This window comes from Alosa sapidissima, chromosome 15 (assembly GCF_018492685.1).
Source record: "Alosa sapidissima isolate fAloSap1 chromosome 15, fAloSap1.pri, whole genome shotgun sequence".
NCBI classification, from domain to species: Eukaryota; Metazoa; Chordata; class Actinopteri; order Clupeiformes; family Clupeidae; genus Alosa; species Alosa sapidissima.
Genome location: NC_055971.1, coordinates 14,208,098 through 14,222,581, shown reverse-complemented (window position 1 = coordinate 14,222,581; position 14,484 = coordinate 14,208,098).

The following is a 14,484-nucleotide window of genomic DNA, read 5'->3' as shown; positions in this document are numbered from 1 at the left end:
ACAATGCTCTGGAGGTGTTTATTGTTTTTGACTGAGAGGAAGTGAAACCAGCACATGGATGAAAAGGTCAGTATACTTTCAATAAAGGAAGTGTAAAAAATGCTGAGAATCTTCCTGTTCACTCCAAAGGAGTAAAGCTTCCTCAAGAAATACTGCCTCTGTTGACATTTTTTCATAATCACCTCTGTATTAGAGTCAAAACGCAGTTTGTCATCAATTACAGTGCCCAGGTATTTATATTCATGTACAACTTCCACTGGTTCCCCATGAATTGTAGTTGCAGTCCTGCTTCCTCCACGCTTAGTGAAGTCAATTGGTCTTTGTAACATTTAGCTCCAAAAATGAGCTATCACACCATTCCACAAACTCACTGAGGACAGGCCCGTGATCTTGGACAGAACCATGTAGCAGGGAAAGGAGAACAGTATCGTCAGCAAACTTTACTAGGTGACGATCAGCATGGCGGCTTCTACAGTCATCTGTGTACAAGATGAAAAGTAGTGGTGAGAGGACACAACCCTGGGGTGAGCCAGTGGACGTGTATCTGATGTCAGAGAACCTCTTGTTGACCAGCACCGTCTGTGTTCTTTGGGTCAGAAAGTCTGTAATCCACAGAATTAGCTGATGATCCAGGTTGAAATAGTCCATAAGTTTTTTAGCCAGCATGTGAGGTTGAATGGTGTTAAAGGCAGATGAGAAATCTGCAAATAGGAGCCGGGCAAAATAATTTGGGCTTGTATGTTCATGGATGGCATTCATGTAGATTTTGGCATCATCCACCCCTCTTTTGGCACGATATGCAAACTGAAGAGGATCCATCGTTGAAGCTGTGGCGCTGATAATGTGAGCTTTCACAATCCTCTTAAAGGCCTTCATAACAAGGGAAGTGAGGGCTATGGGTCTTAGGTCATTCAGGACTTTAAGGCTGCTCTTCTTGGGAATGGGAATGATTGTGGAGTGTTTCCATGACTGTGGGACATTGGCAGTAGATGGATACCTCTGGAATATCTGCTGGAAAACTCCTCCAAGTTGCTCAGCACAGTATTTCAGTGTGTAACCGCAGATGTGATCTGGACCAGGAGCTTTCTTGATCTGTGTCCTCTTCAGACATTCCACCACAGACTCAACAGTGATGGTGATGGGGTCACTCGGGGTCAAGCTACTGATATCCGCCAACTGAGACTGGTGATCTTTCTCAAACCTGGTGTAAAAAGAGTTAAGCTCATTGGGGAGGGATTCATCACTGTTGCCAGCCACACACACAGGTCTGAAGTCAGGCACAGTGTTGACTGCTGCCATTGTCTTAATACCCTGCCAGGCCTCGTGGAGATTACCTTTAGTGAATTTCTCTTCGATCTTGCTTTTATACGCTGCTTTAGCTTTTTTGATGGCCTGCTTCACCTCTCTGTTGACTTTTTTTTTCTCCAACATAGTTCCAGTGTAGAACAGTCGTTTCTTTTTGTTCAGGATAGCTTTAAGTTCTTTAGTGACCCAGGGTTTATTATTGGGAAAGATGGTGATTTCTTTCGTTGGGGATGATATTATCTACACAAAAATATATATATGATGAAACACTGTCAGCCTGCTCATTTAGGGTGAGATCAGGTTGTAAAAATATGTCCCAAGATGTACACTCAAAACATGCTCTTAGTTCATCAATACTTTGCTCAGTCCACTGTTTTATAGATTTAACCACTTTCTCTCTTCTCTTGACGACTGGTATTCAGGTGCAAGGAGGATAGAGTTATGATCAGCAGTTCCCAGAGGAGGGAGGGGTAGAGATTTATAAGCCCCTGATATAGAACCATAGCACTTATCAAGAACTGATGTATTGCTGGAATTGTTTCAATGATTTGTCTATAGGGCAGTGGTTAAAATCTCCCAAAATAAATTTGGGTGAGTCAGGTGAAATCAGCTCCAGTCTATTCACAGTGTTCATGATGGCATCAGAGGTTGTGTTCGCATTGGCTTTGGGGTGAATATAAACAAGAATAAAAAATAGTTGGGGAAACTCTCTTGGTAGATAAAAAGGACAGAGTGACATGGCCAGGAGCTCTATATCAGGCATGGACAGACTCTCTGCTTTGTGATAGCGCTGTTGAGTCGATGACAGTCATTGTCCAAAATGTTGATCAGTTTGTTCAGGGTCCTTTTATCTGATATTGAAGTGATGCACTCCAGTTCAGCTCCCCCGACAGAGTCAGCTCTTCTTACCAGCCTGTCCAGTCGCCCAGCATCCCTCTTCTTAGTGCTTCCTCCCCAGCATAGAAGAGGCCACTGGCAACAACAGACTGGTAGAACATCCCGAGGAGATTGTGCTGCACACTGTAATAAAAAATACTGGCAATTGTTGCTCTTAAATAGATTTTAGAATTTATTTGACTTAGAAACAATAGCTTCCACTTACAATGAACAAAACCAAGTCTACCCAACACACTTGTCTCCAAAATGACCTCACTAGAATTTTAAAATCAAAGTATCAAAGATTTCTGAGTTGTAAGTGGGCAATTCCATGGAAAATTATGTTTTTTGTAACATCCATAACGCCAATAAAATGTGATGGTATGGTATGATGTGAATGATTACATGAAATTTGAGCATTTGCTATTTTTGGCTGAAGAATGTACATGAGAAAAAATGCACAAAAAATGAATAGTAACATTCACATCATACAAATGCCAAGGCATTTCACTGGCGTTATGGATGTGACAAAAAGTCCATTTTCCGTGGAATTGCCCAAGTACTTCAGCTTCACGGGCATGCGCGTTGCAGTACTCAATGGGGTTTCCGTACCTCTGAGCAGGGGCCTACTTATGACAAGTTCAACTGTGGACATGCCCTTTCATGCCTGTGGATTTTGCTGATTACCTTGTGGTGGACTTAGCCTTGTCTTTTTTGGTAAGTGGTGTTTATATTGATATAAGACGTGTTAATACCATTGTGTACTTGAATGCGTGAAAGATTCATTTAGTTTGCACGTTTATCATCTCAGATGAATGTTAGAAAAGTTGGCATTGTCAATGTTGTTGTTAGATAGATGGATAGATAGATAGATAGATAGATACTTTATTGATCCCCAGGGGAAATTCAAGAACCTAGCTTCGCTAGACACGTTAACCTTAGCTTCGCTAGACACGTTTGCCACGTTACCTAACAACGGCGATTTATCACGTTAAGATGAATTTATAGATGGGGTTTTATGCATTGGCCATCTTTGTAGAATTTCTAAAATAAATATAGCTGCAAGCAGCAATGAGGGGGCCAAGCAGATAGGCCGGAGTAACCATGGCAACGAAATGCTGTTAGCTTAATGCTGCAATCAGACGTATGGCCATAAGCTGTCAAAGCAAGTTTCACGTCTAGCACGTCAAAAGTTACAAGGCAAAATGCATTTTTGCTAATTGCAGTGACCCTAGAGGTCAAAGGTCACAAAATTTCTTCGGCATTCACCTGATGGGGTCATGAGTTTGGTTTTGATACATGCAACGATTGCTGAGATATGAGCTCACTTCCTGTTTGGCGGCTTCGCCACAAATTTCGATTGGATGTGATGGGCGAACGCTTCTATCAATTGTTACAGAAATAAATGAAGTGACAAGGCATGGTCTGAAGATGGTCTGTGCCAATTTTTTCAGATGAAATTTGTGACCTGTGCAAAATTGTTGGTGTTTTTGATCAAATCAAATATGGCGGCCGAATAAATTATATTGATGTGACAAGTTGCCCTCAGTTGACCTAAGGACCTTTCACAGTATTACCAGACACCACTAGTGCAATTTAATTCTAAGCACAGCAGCAGCTACAGGCCAAAAGGCATGTTTGTGAATTACAGCGCCCCCTAGAGGTCACAGGTCACCACATTTCTTGAGGGTCCTCCTGATGGGGTCATGAGTCAATGTACCAAGTTTGGTTTTGATACATGCAAGGGTTGCTGAGATATGAGCTCACTTCTTGTTTGGCGGCTTCGCCGCAAATTTTGATTGGCTTTTACGGGCGAACGGTAATACTTCCGAAGACAAAAAGTGATAACTTTTGTGAGGCTCGGTCTGAAGATGATCTGTGTCAAATTTGGGGGTAGAGGGTTCGAGTTGCTGACATGAAATTTGGTGACATGAATCATGGGACCGTCCCCAATCAGTGTGCCAAATTTCCTAACTTTTTACCATACGGTTCTATGGGCTGCCATAGACTCCCATTGCATATAATAATAATAATAATAGGAAAACGTAGTAACACAATGAGGTCCTCGCAGCTTTGCTGCTTCGCCCCCAATTACGCTACATAGGACTACTCTAAATTATGCACAACCGTTAAATGCGTTTTAATGGGGGAGTAAGGTATTGGGGAGACCGATCTTCTAAGTGGAAGAAATGATAGTAACGTTAGTTAGCTAGGGTGACTGGCAATGTCTGCATGCAGTAACGTTACCAGTGTGCAGTAACTTTACCGCTAGTAGTGGGACTTTGACAACGGTGGTCGGTGGGAAACGCTGATTGGTTGGCAGTAAGCAATGTGTTGATTGGCTCTTCAGAAAGGCAGTAAAATTAGGGTCAAAAGTCCGTAAGCATTGTATCTCAGTTTCACACTCATACTTTCAGTGTTGCACAGGAAAGCATCGCGTAGGAGATTCACACACGTACAAAGTATTTGTGCAGGTACATATTTTTTCCACACGTGTACAAAATATTTTTACAGATCCGCATTTTCCCCCCGCATATGTACAAAACATTTCTACAGATACACATTTCTTTCACACAAGTACGTAATATTTCTACAGGTACATAATTTTTTCACACATGTACAAAATATTTCTACAGGTATGAAATTTCTTTTCACATGCAGAACTCCTTTTGCACAGCTGCAAAACTTTATTACACATGTGAACATCTTTTCACAAGCTCTCAATATTAAAGACCCTATTTTGACTCCATATGTTTCTGTGTTATAGAAGTGGATTGCATGCATTGCAAATTCTGTAAGTTTGAGACTTCTTCTGAAGAGTTGCTACTGAAACATTGTCGCCTCCGTCACAAAGGTGATCACTGGCCGTGCATTTTCACAGAGTGTGTTTGTGTGTTCAAAACACCCGGTGCACTTAGATCACACCTTTCGAGATCACACAGAGAGACTGCAAATACACCAAGTTCAATATTTCAGTGTGAACTATGTGACTTTAGAGAGACCTGTAGTGAAAAGATTTTTTGGAAGCATCTTGGACACCACTTACAGAATCAGGAAACTGTGCAATGTCCCATACGTAGATGTACTTTTAAAACAAACATTCGTCCCACTTTTACTCCCCATAAAAGTCGAAATCATAGAAATGGTTCAATTCAAGACTATTGAACTGTAGAAAGAAGCAGCACTTTAGATGATGCAAATGATGATGATGAGTTAATACAAGTTAATTTTGAAGTAGGAGGATCACAGGATAATGTTAGCGCAGATGAAGTACAAGAGTTTGATGAAAATGTGGACAATGAGATACTTAAACACAAATTGGCTGCTCTGTTTCTTTCTATGCAAACAGTGTTGCATGTTCCTAGAAGTTCAACTCAGGTTGTTGTAGAGGATTTGCATAATATTCAGTCTTTTTCTAGTGCTAAGGATGTGAAAAGTGTTAAAGAGGTCCTTTTAAAACATAAAGTTGAAGTAAATGATTTGCTTTTGCAAGACATTTCTGATGTTTTAGTTAAAAATAATACACTCTTATCAACAACATCTAAGAAAGGTTGTCTATCTACAGGTCACCGTAGGAATTTGTACTTCAATGAACATTTTTCTGTAATACAACCCACAGAATATCTTTATAACCCAGCTGATAAAGATGCTTTTGTTTATGTATCGGTCAATAAGGTACTTTTATACAGATGAGTTTGAAGTGTGTAATCGACTTGGCACATCTAGAAAGCTTCATAAGATGACAGCAGTTTATTGGATTGTGTTAAATTTACCCGCCAAGTTCCGGTCCAGTCTGTCTTCAATTCAACTTGCACTCCTTGGTAAAAGTGTTCATGTAAAGCAATATGGTAATGAAAAGTTTCTTGAGCCATTAATTAAAGATATAAAGCTGAGAGCAAGAGGGATTATATGTTGAAGTACTAGATAAATTTGTTAAGTCTACTATATTCTGTGTGTGTGCTGTTAACCTTAGAGCGCATGGTCTTGCAGGGTTTAGTGAAAGTTTTATTGTTGAGAAGTTCTGTCGATTTTGTTTATTAAGTAAAGACCAAATTGCCACAGCTAATGTGCAAGACTTTAAACTGAGAGATATTGATGGACACAACAAGTTATTGGAGCAGCTTAGGCAGAATGAGAACCTCCAAAGCATTAATGGTGTAAAAAGGGAGTGTGTACTGGGGAAGCATCTTATGTTTTTTCATCCTGTTAATGGATATCCTCCAGATATTTTGCATGATTTTTTTGAGGGTGTCATTCCTGTGGAATTGTGTGTGTGTTTGAAAAATCTCATAGGAAAGCGTCTAAGTAATTACATTTGATTCACTAAATGACTCCATAAAGGCATTTCCCTACAGTTACACAGACAAAGTTAACAAACCACACAAAATTCCAAAAGCAAGCTTTGAAAAAGGAACTGTTAGTGGTAATGGACATGAGAATTGGACATTGTTACACTTGCTTCCTTTTATTATTGGATTCAAGATACCACAACATGAGCCTGCCTGGGAGATTTTAATGGACCTTAAGGAAATTGTTGAAATTGTTGAAATTCACACACACTTTCAGAGGAAGCATTATGCTATTTGTCCTCTAAACTTCTGGATCACCGCAACTTGCTGACCAGTACCTTCCCAGAGTTCCGACTTAAGCCAAAACACCACTTTATTAGAGATGCACCGATAGATCGGCTGGTGACCGGAATCGGCCGATTTTCACGTGATCGGCCATGACTGGCGACCGGCCGGTCAGTCTGAGACATGCCGATTTTATGCCGGTCAAATACACTCGTGCGCCGCAATTGTAACAACACCCAGCTGAGTTTGCAAAGTTTGAAGAAGCTAGCAACCAGGCCAACACTCAGGGCTGGATGTAGGGCTACAAAGAAAGCGCTAATAGGCTACTGAGTTTTTCTATGCAGCAAACGCTGTGCTTTACCATTGGCCTACTGCGTGGAATTTACTAAGCTGTCACTTCATTAGGCTACGTAAACATCGCTCATCACCGCCCGTCACTGCCGCTAATTGCGTGCCCACAACTGAACCACAAGCCTGCTGAACGGAGATAAACGACTGCGACATTAAAAAATAATCAAAGATGTCAACAAGCAGCGACATACAGTAGCCCTAGTAGTTCTACTCCACCTGAAAAAAAAATACTCTAACTATTTACTGCACGTAGACTAGGGCTATGTCTTAAAATACCCTGTCTAGCAGATTGAGAAGTGGATGTCGTGAAAGTGAACAAACGATAGCCTATTAGAAAGGCAAACAAACGTTAAAGTTGCTTTTGACATAGTAGCCTACAATGAAGAAAACGGATGCTCTGAATACTGAATCAGTCGTCTCTGAAAGTTTCTATAGCCTAATTGATGCATTTAATCGGAATTTGGATTTAAATCTTTCACCGCAAAACAGACGTGCACTGTTTTCATATGGTGGAGCACCTAATCGCTATTAGCACTTCTCCCCTGTGTTTGCGTGATAGCCTAGGCTGCTACCACTTTTCCCTCGCCCTCCCATAAATTCATCAATGCATATGAAAATATGTTACATGGTAGTATGTTCAAATGTATCATGGAAATTGGTCTTAAATCTTTAGTTGGATATTGGATGTGAGAAGCATAAAATGGGTGTTCCATAATTTAACTTAATCCATCATTTGATACTGCATCTGAAGTTAGACTTGAAAAATAATCTGTCTGCTCACCGGTTCCATTTTTTTTTAACAGCCATTTCATCATTGATAACGTCTATATTAACATGTTCTATCAAAGAAAAGATAGAAAATAACTATTTGTGTGTGTGCTGTAAAATGGTTAGAAGAAATGAAATCGGAATCGGCTAAAATCAGTATCGGCAGGTCAAACTCTATGAAAAATCGGAAATCGGTATCGGCCCAGAAAATTGCAATCGGTGCATCTCTACACTTTATTGACCATTACCCCCTTCTAATCCGATGTTATGGACCTTTGGTGGATTTTTGGACAATGAGATTTGAGGCTAAACATTTTTTTTAAACAGGTGGTCCATGACACAAGAAACTGGAAAAATGTGCTGCTCACACTTTCCTCTAAACACCAGCAGATGTTTGCCCACCATTTGGAACGTGAAAACCTTTTCAAGGCAAAGCTATATGTGGAAAAAGTGAAAGTGGTCAGGGTTTCAGAATTTGATGCATCACTTAGGGGCCTAATTGAGGAGGTGTACCCAAATCTTCACACTGTGTCTCTGTCTAAAACTGTTCACCTGTATGGTACACAGTATGCAGAGGGCAGAATTCCAAAAGATTGTTTCTTGTCCACACAGAGGAAGTGACATTCATTTGTAAAAGGCTCTCTTTGTGGTACATTGAACATTTCAGATCATATGAACTTGTTGAGCACCACTGTTCTGAAATTGTAGCCCTGGTTCCAGATGTGCTGACGGATTAAAGCATTAAAGCAACTGAAAATGGTATGTTACCACGATACCTATAGTGTCATTGTCACTGTCATTGTAATGTTGTAGTGATACTAAATCCTTTTTGCCTTTTGCCCTCTTTCTAGCATTTTTGACTTCGCATTGTCATTTCCCCCAATGAAGCCAGAAGACTCCAACTGGAAGAACAACCAGAATCTGTGGACCAGCTAATCGAGGTACTTAAAGAAAGACTCCAACTCGAGAGATTTTACACTTCAATTTGAAGATCCTGATTTTGGAAATTCTTTGTGCCAGTTGACTACAATGTCTGAATTGCCAGAAGGACGTGCTGTCCTACACCTCATGTGGCACTCTACCCCTTCTTCCCCTTGCAACCTATCTGACCATTCTATCAATGTATCAATCTCCTCCTTGGACACAGCCAGTGTTCATTCTAAAGATTTCAGGCCTAGCAGTTCTCTCCAGACTCTAGAACAGGGCAGTTCTAGTGATTCTGGCAAGAGCTCATTAAGATGGGACATAAAGTGGCCCTCTCCATTTCCCATCCCAAAGCTCGCTTATGACGTTGAGCTAAAATTGCGCAAGGGAAACGATGTTTATGCAAAGACAAAGAAGACTCTGGATGTGTCTAGAGATATAAAAACAGCAATTTTGGATAAACTTGCACAGGCCATTTTTGATCTCAGAGGAGGCTACCCTGCAAAAGATGAGGTGGCATCAGTTGCATCTGCTCTAGTTCCAAGTATCCATGCCTAAGGGACACAGACAGCATAACAGGCTGTGATTCGTGGCTAACTAGTCTCAGATACAGGATTGGAAACTTCCGGGCAAAACTGCGTGATGCAGGCTGCAATGAGGTAGATGTGAACAGGAAACGATGAGGAAGATGGGGAAGATGTGCCATTCACTCTCAAAAAGCCCAAACGAGGAGAAGTCAACCATGTCCCAGACTACCCAGACCACCATGACGATAATACACTTGAAGAGGAGCGGGTCGCTCTAGTTGATAAATTCAAAAAAAGAAGAAGAAACATGGCAGAGATAAGGCAGAAGATGGAGCTGACCTTTTCCCTCAGACGTAGGGAAATTGTAGAGATGCAGCCTATGGTGTTCGAGGTCAAGGAGAGATGGCCTGCGCTGTTTTCTCTGGAGAAGGTAAGGGTTTTTTATTATTTTAATTTAATTTTAGATCTTATTCTTCACATGCGTTTTATGACAAGTTTGACTTAATCAAGGTTTAGGCCACAGATGAACTGCAACATGATGGTTTATGCTACAGATCCTTTTAGACATTGTTATATTGATGTATGGCATCAAATACATGGTTTTGTTCAATCAATGTTTTTAGATTTCTGAAGAGTTTTATCCGATCACAAGCAAGAACCTCCTGGTCACTTTCCGTGCATCACTTGACAAATATGTGCCTCGCCTATTAAAACTTTACCGGGCAAAGAAGGGAACATTTGGTCCAGAGATGGAAGACTTCCTGGATAAGCTTCATGAAGAGGTGAGTAAGTGTCTGAAGCTGATTATGGATGTGAACTCTTTCCTTTGCAATTGCCTAGTTTTCTGAATTTATTGGTTTTGAGCCTCATCCAAGTCACTAGTGTAGATAAACACACTTGAGTTCGGGATTTACATCACATGAGTGTGGCGGCAGCCATATTTAGGGACCCTGAACATTGCCAAAAACAATATACAGCGATTACTAATGGTAGCATTAATTGTCACAGAGGTGAACAAAACTAATGGACAGTCATGTGAGCAATTATGTTCCTATTAGTAATCACTTTATGTTATATTCGGTGATGTTCGGTGTCCCCAAATATGGCCACTGCCTCACTCATGTGACCTAAATCCCAAACTCAGTATGTTGATACTTTACATAATGTTGGTGGCAAAAGTGAACTTTTTGAACTAATCCTGTTTGAACCTACACTCAAGCCTGGGCTACTGATAACTAAATCAAACCTGCCCAGTATACAAGAGGTATCTTTCCCATGACACTATTTCCATGTTTCCAGGATGTGTTGAGAATGATAATGTAACAACTGGTTAAGGTCATTAGACTATTGAAATGTTGATAAACCTGGGAATTATTATTGATGGAGGTTGTCTGTGAGGCATCAAATAAGTCATGATCCACCAACTGCACATACAAAGGGAGCAGATTGTTTGTTTGATTTTTCAGTGCCATATTGATCATTGTTACCATTCCACAAAACATTCTCCCTGTAGCAAGGTGCTCTGGCAAATTTTCATTTTCTGAAGAGCATTTTAATTGCTTTTTTACTGGCATTGTGAATTTACAGTATACTTCCCCAGTAGAAATGTTAACAGCTAAACAAACAAGTTTTACATTTAATATCTACAGTTTAATTTGTATTTCATTTACACTGTTTATCTTCAGTTTTGCACTATGTGAATGGTGTTTGTATTTGTGTGTTGTTATTATCTTTAGACAAGTGACATTGCATCTCAACGAAAGACAACAGCTCTGAGAGGACTACCCATCTTCATCCGTGAGGACACGTCAACGTTTTTCTTGAAGTGTTTGGTAAGTGATTTCTTTGTTTAATAGACTTTAAAAATGTATCTGTAGTGTTACCACTGATGATATGATTTCTAAGCGTATTCTGATAATTTTGAACATGATAAACTTTGGAACATATCCCCAGATGCTCAAACGCACTTTCTGTCATTCCATGAGCGGTTCATCAGTCCAGATGTGTGTTGCAAGGATTGATGTTAAACTACTTCTGGTAACTGGTATACTAATGGGTGATGGTATTTATGCTCTAGCATCTGTCCCTTTTAGATTGTGACAGAGCAAAATCTATCATAGGGTTGCATGTCCTTAAAGCACAAAGTTCTACACCATTCCCACATCCCTGTGTTTGCTTTCTGCATGAATGTTATCCAAACACATATCACAATGCCAATTTCAGTGACATTAAAGGAACACTCGGGAGTCAGTCAGTCAGTCCATGCTGTTGATGGTTATCATAACGACAGCAATGAGTACAACGTTGACCGAATTTGAGAACTGCCAGCTAACGCTAAAAGTTGGGGGCATAAGGACACGAAACTTGCATGCCCTCATCGGTTAGAGTTGGCTGCCGTTTCGCTATTTGGTCTACCCTGCATGAAATTCTGTCGTTCTCATACCTATCGGCAGCACTCGGCAACAGAAACAACAGGCCCACGGGTTGATTCACTCCGGATAATACCTTTAATTCCCACACTCTACTGGGTTGCTTTTGGAGTTGGAGTTGAATGGAAAAGTCTGTAGCATAATGATGGTAGATATCAGTGTAACTGTTTTGCTTTGTATTTAATATTGTTTCTGATTTCCTTAGGATACTGACCCTGTGGATGCTGTGGGCCAAAGTGTGTCTGTTGGCATTCTGACTATGAAGATGATGATGCCACCACATCACCAACTGTGCGAGATGTAGCTGTTGTGTTGGAAGGACGCATCATACTGCATGACTTATCTGACCTCCAGACTGCCTTTGCATACCTCTTTGGCCTTTTGTATGCCATAAACATTGAATATCCAAAATTGCTGAAGTATACCTTTGAAGCAATTCAGACCATCTTTTTTGAGCTTGGGTCCCGATGCTCACAGCGCATCAGGTCTATCAAAACAAAGCTTTTGCAGTAAATGTTTGTAGACTGAGTCATTTCTCTTTTACCCTCTGGTCAATACCAGTGAAGTTCCATTTGTCTGTTTAGGCAGTTCCCAGTTTAAGAATTGCAAATATGCTCAGTGCCAAATGTTTTTACGTGTTTCCTGAGAAATAAACATGGCATGTGTTGTGTGGATTAGTTTGTGACTGACGCAAAGGGTCAGGGGGTCAAGTGTGACGCAGGAGAGTTACGGAGAACAATGTAAGACTGGAGAGTTAAGAGTTCAGTAAAGTGGATAGCTTTATACCCTTGTGTTGCCGTGTTCTTCTATGCACCAACTTACATAACAGCATGCACACACAGACTTGTGATAATTCTCACTTTAATCCTCATATCCCGCCGGTGGGACAGTTACCCACCTCCCCCCAACATTCTAAATCAATTGTATGCACCATATTGCTATGTAGCATAGTAATGTTATACACCATTTCAAAGCTTTGGCTCTTGGGAATCCAAAAATGACAACTTTTTTCATGTACAATCTGTATAGTGCTTTACATTTTCAGATTAATTTTATTATGTCTCAATTAAATTTGATCCAAAATGCCCCCCTCCGCTTTTGGTGCTACCCTGTCTTCTGGCTGCAGTGTAGCTGCAGCACCATAGATGCAACATATTGGGTGCTGAAATATTCACAAGAATCCATAGAAATTGAATCTTCATGTTTTATTATCCAATATTAGTTGTACAGATGTATAGTTTATCTTATAGACCCTTTCAACAATAAAAACAAAAACAATGCTTGAACATTCTATTTGGGTCCCAATCTACTTCCTCTGCATTAAGATAACATATGGAATGTTAAAAAGGAAGTCTTGTGGGGCCAACTATGATGCTGATAATGGAACTCTCTTGAAAGGGTCTATACACACTCATTGAACCAATAAAGTAAATGCAAAAATAGAGACTAGAGGGCTAAAATGTGGTCAGTTCAGAGATGCTTGTAATCTGGCAGAAAGAAAAAACTATATTCTAGCCTCTAACTCTGTGTGTACATCATACAGTTATTTTGACTGTTTTAAACAGGTGGGGCCCAAAAGAGGGGGGGACAATGCCCTTGTAAATAGGCACAGTGCAATTTCAGCCAATAACTTGAAATTTGTATTGAGATTTATGATGTACCTAAATGTATAATTAACTTCAATTATATCTAGCATTGCATAATTTTAGGGTACAGGTAACTTGAGAAAGATAAACTGTTGAAGGTAGAACTACATGCTAATAAAACAAACCTTTCTTTGTTAGTGTAAAAAGAATAACCTGGTTTGGTCAACAAAAAACTTAAAGTTGGATAAACTCAAAAACCTTTGTAAGGTCAACAAAAAAACTAAGTTGGCTAAACTCAAAAACCTGTGTAAGGTCAACAGTAGTAAACTTGAGTTGAGAAAACTCAAAAATCTCTTGCATCATGTTGCCTAGAAAATTTGAGTTGTCCTAACCATTTCTTTTTTTACAGTGATTAAAGGACCGCAACCTCCTCAGGAAGTACAGCCGGCTCTGCCCTTTCTTGTAGAGTGCTTCAGTGTTGGCTGACCAGTTCAGTTTATTGTCCAGGTGTATCTCCAAATACTTGTTAGTGTTTGCCACCTCCACATTGACCCTCTCAACGGAGACAGCATGGCAGCAGAGCGCGCTTAGACCTACGGAAGTCCACCACCATCTCCTTGGTCTTAGAAGTGTTGAGTTGTAGGTGGTTGAGTATGCACCATGGCACAAAGTCCTCCACCAGGCTCCTGTCCTCCTGCCCATCCCATTCATGAGTATGTGTGTGTGTGCGCATGCGTAGTGTACAGTCACTAAATGTACACATATATTACAGTTTTTCTCCATTGGTTTGGCTCATTTTTTGGAACAGAAATTACATTCTCAAAACACTAAGATCATTTGGCAAAACAGTCTTACAGTTCAGCACAACACCATAGCTGATCACTTCCAAAATCTCATATCTCTCCCAAAACCTTTCACTCATGCTTCTCAGTGCCACGAAATTGCAAAGATCCTTCTCAATTGCTTTGGCTCATTTCTTGAAACAGACCGGATGTTGTCTTGGTGCTTTAGCCAAAATAACCTGGATGGTTCAGCGCAAGGTCATGGTTCACTAAATGTCTTTCTCATATACAGTTTTTCTCAGTTGCTTTGGTGCTTTTCTCAGATCAGAATTAAAATTCTCATAACTATTAGTTCAACCTCC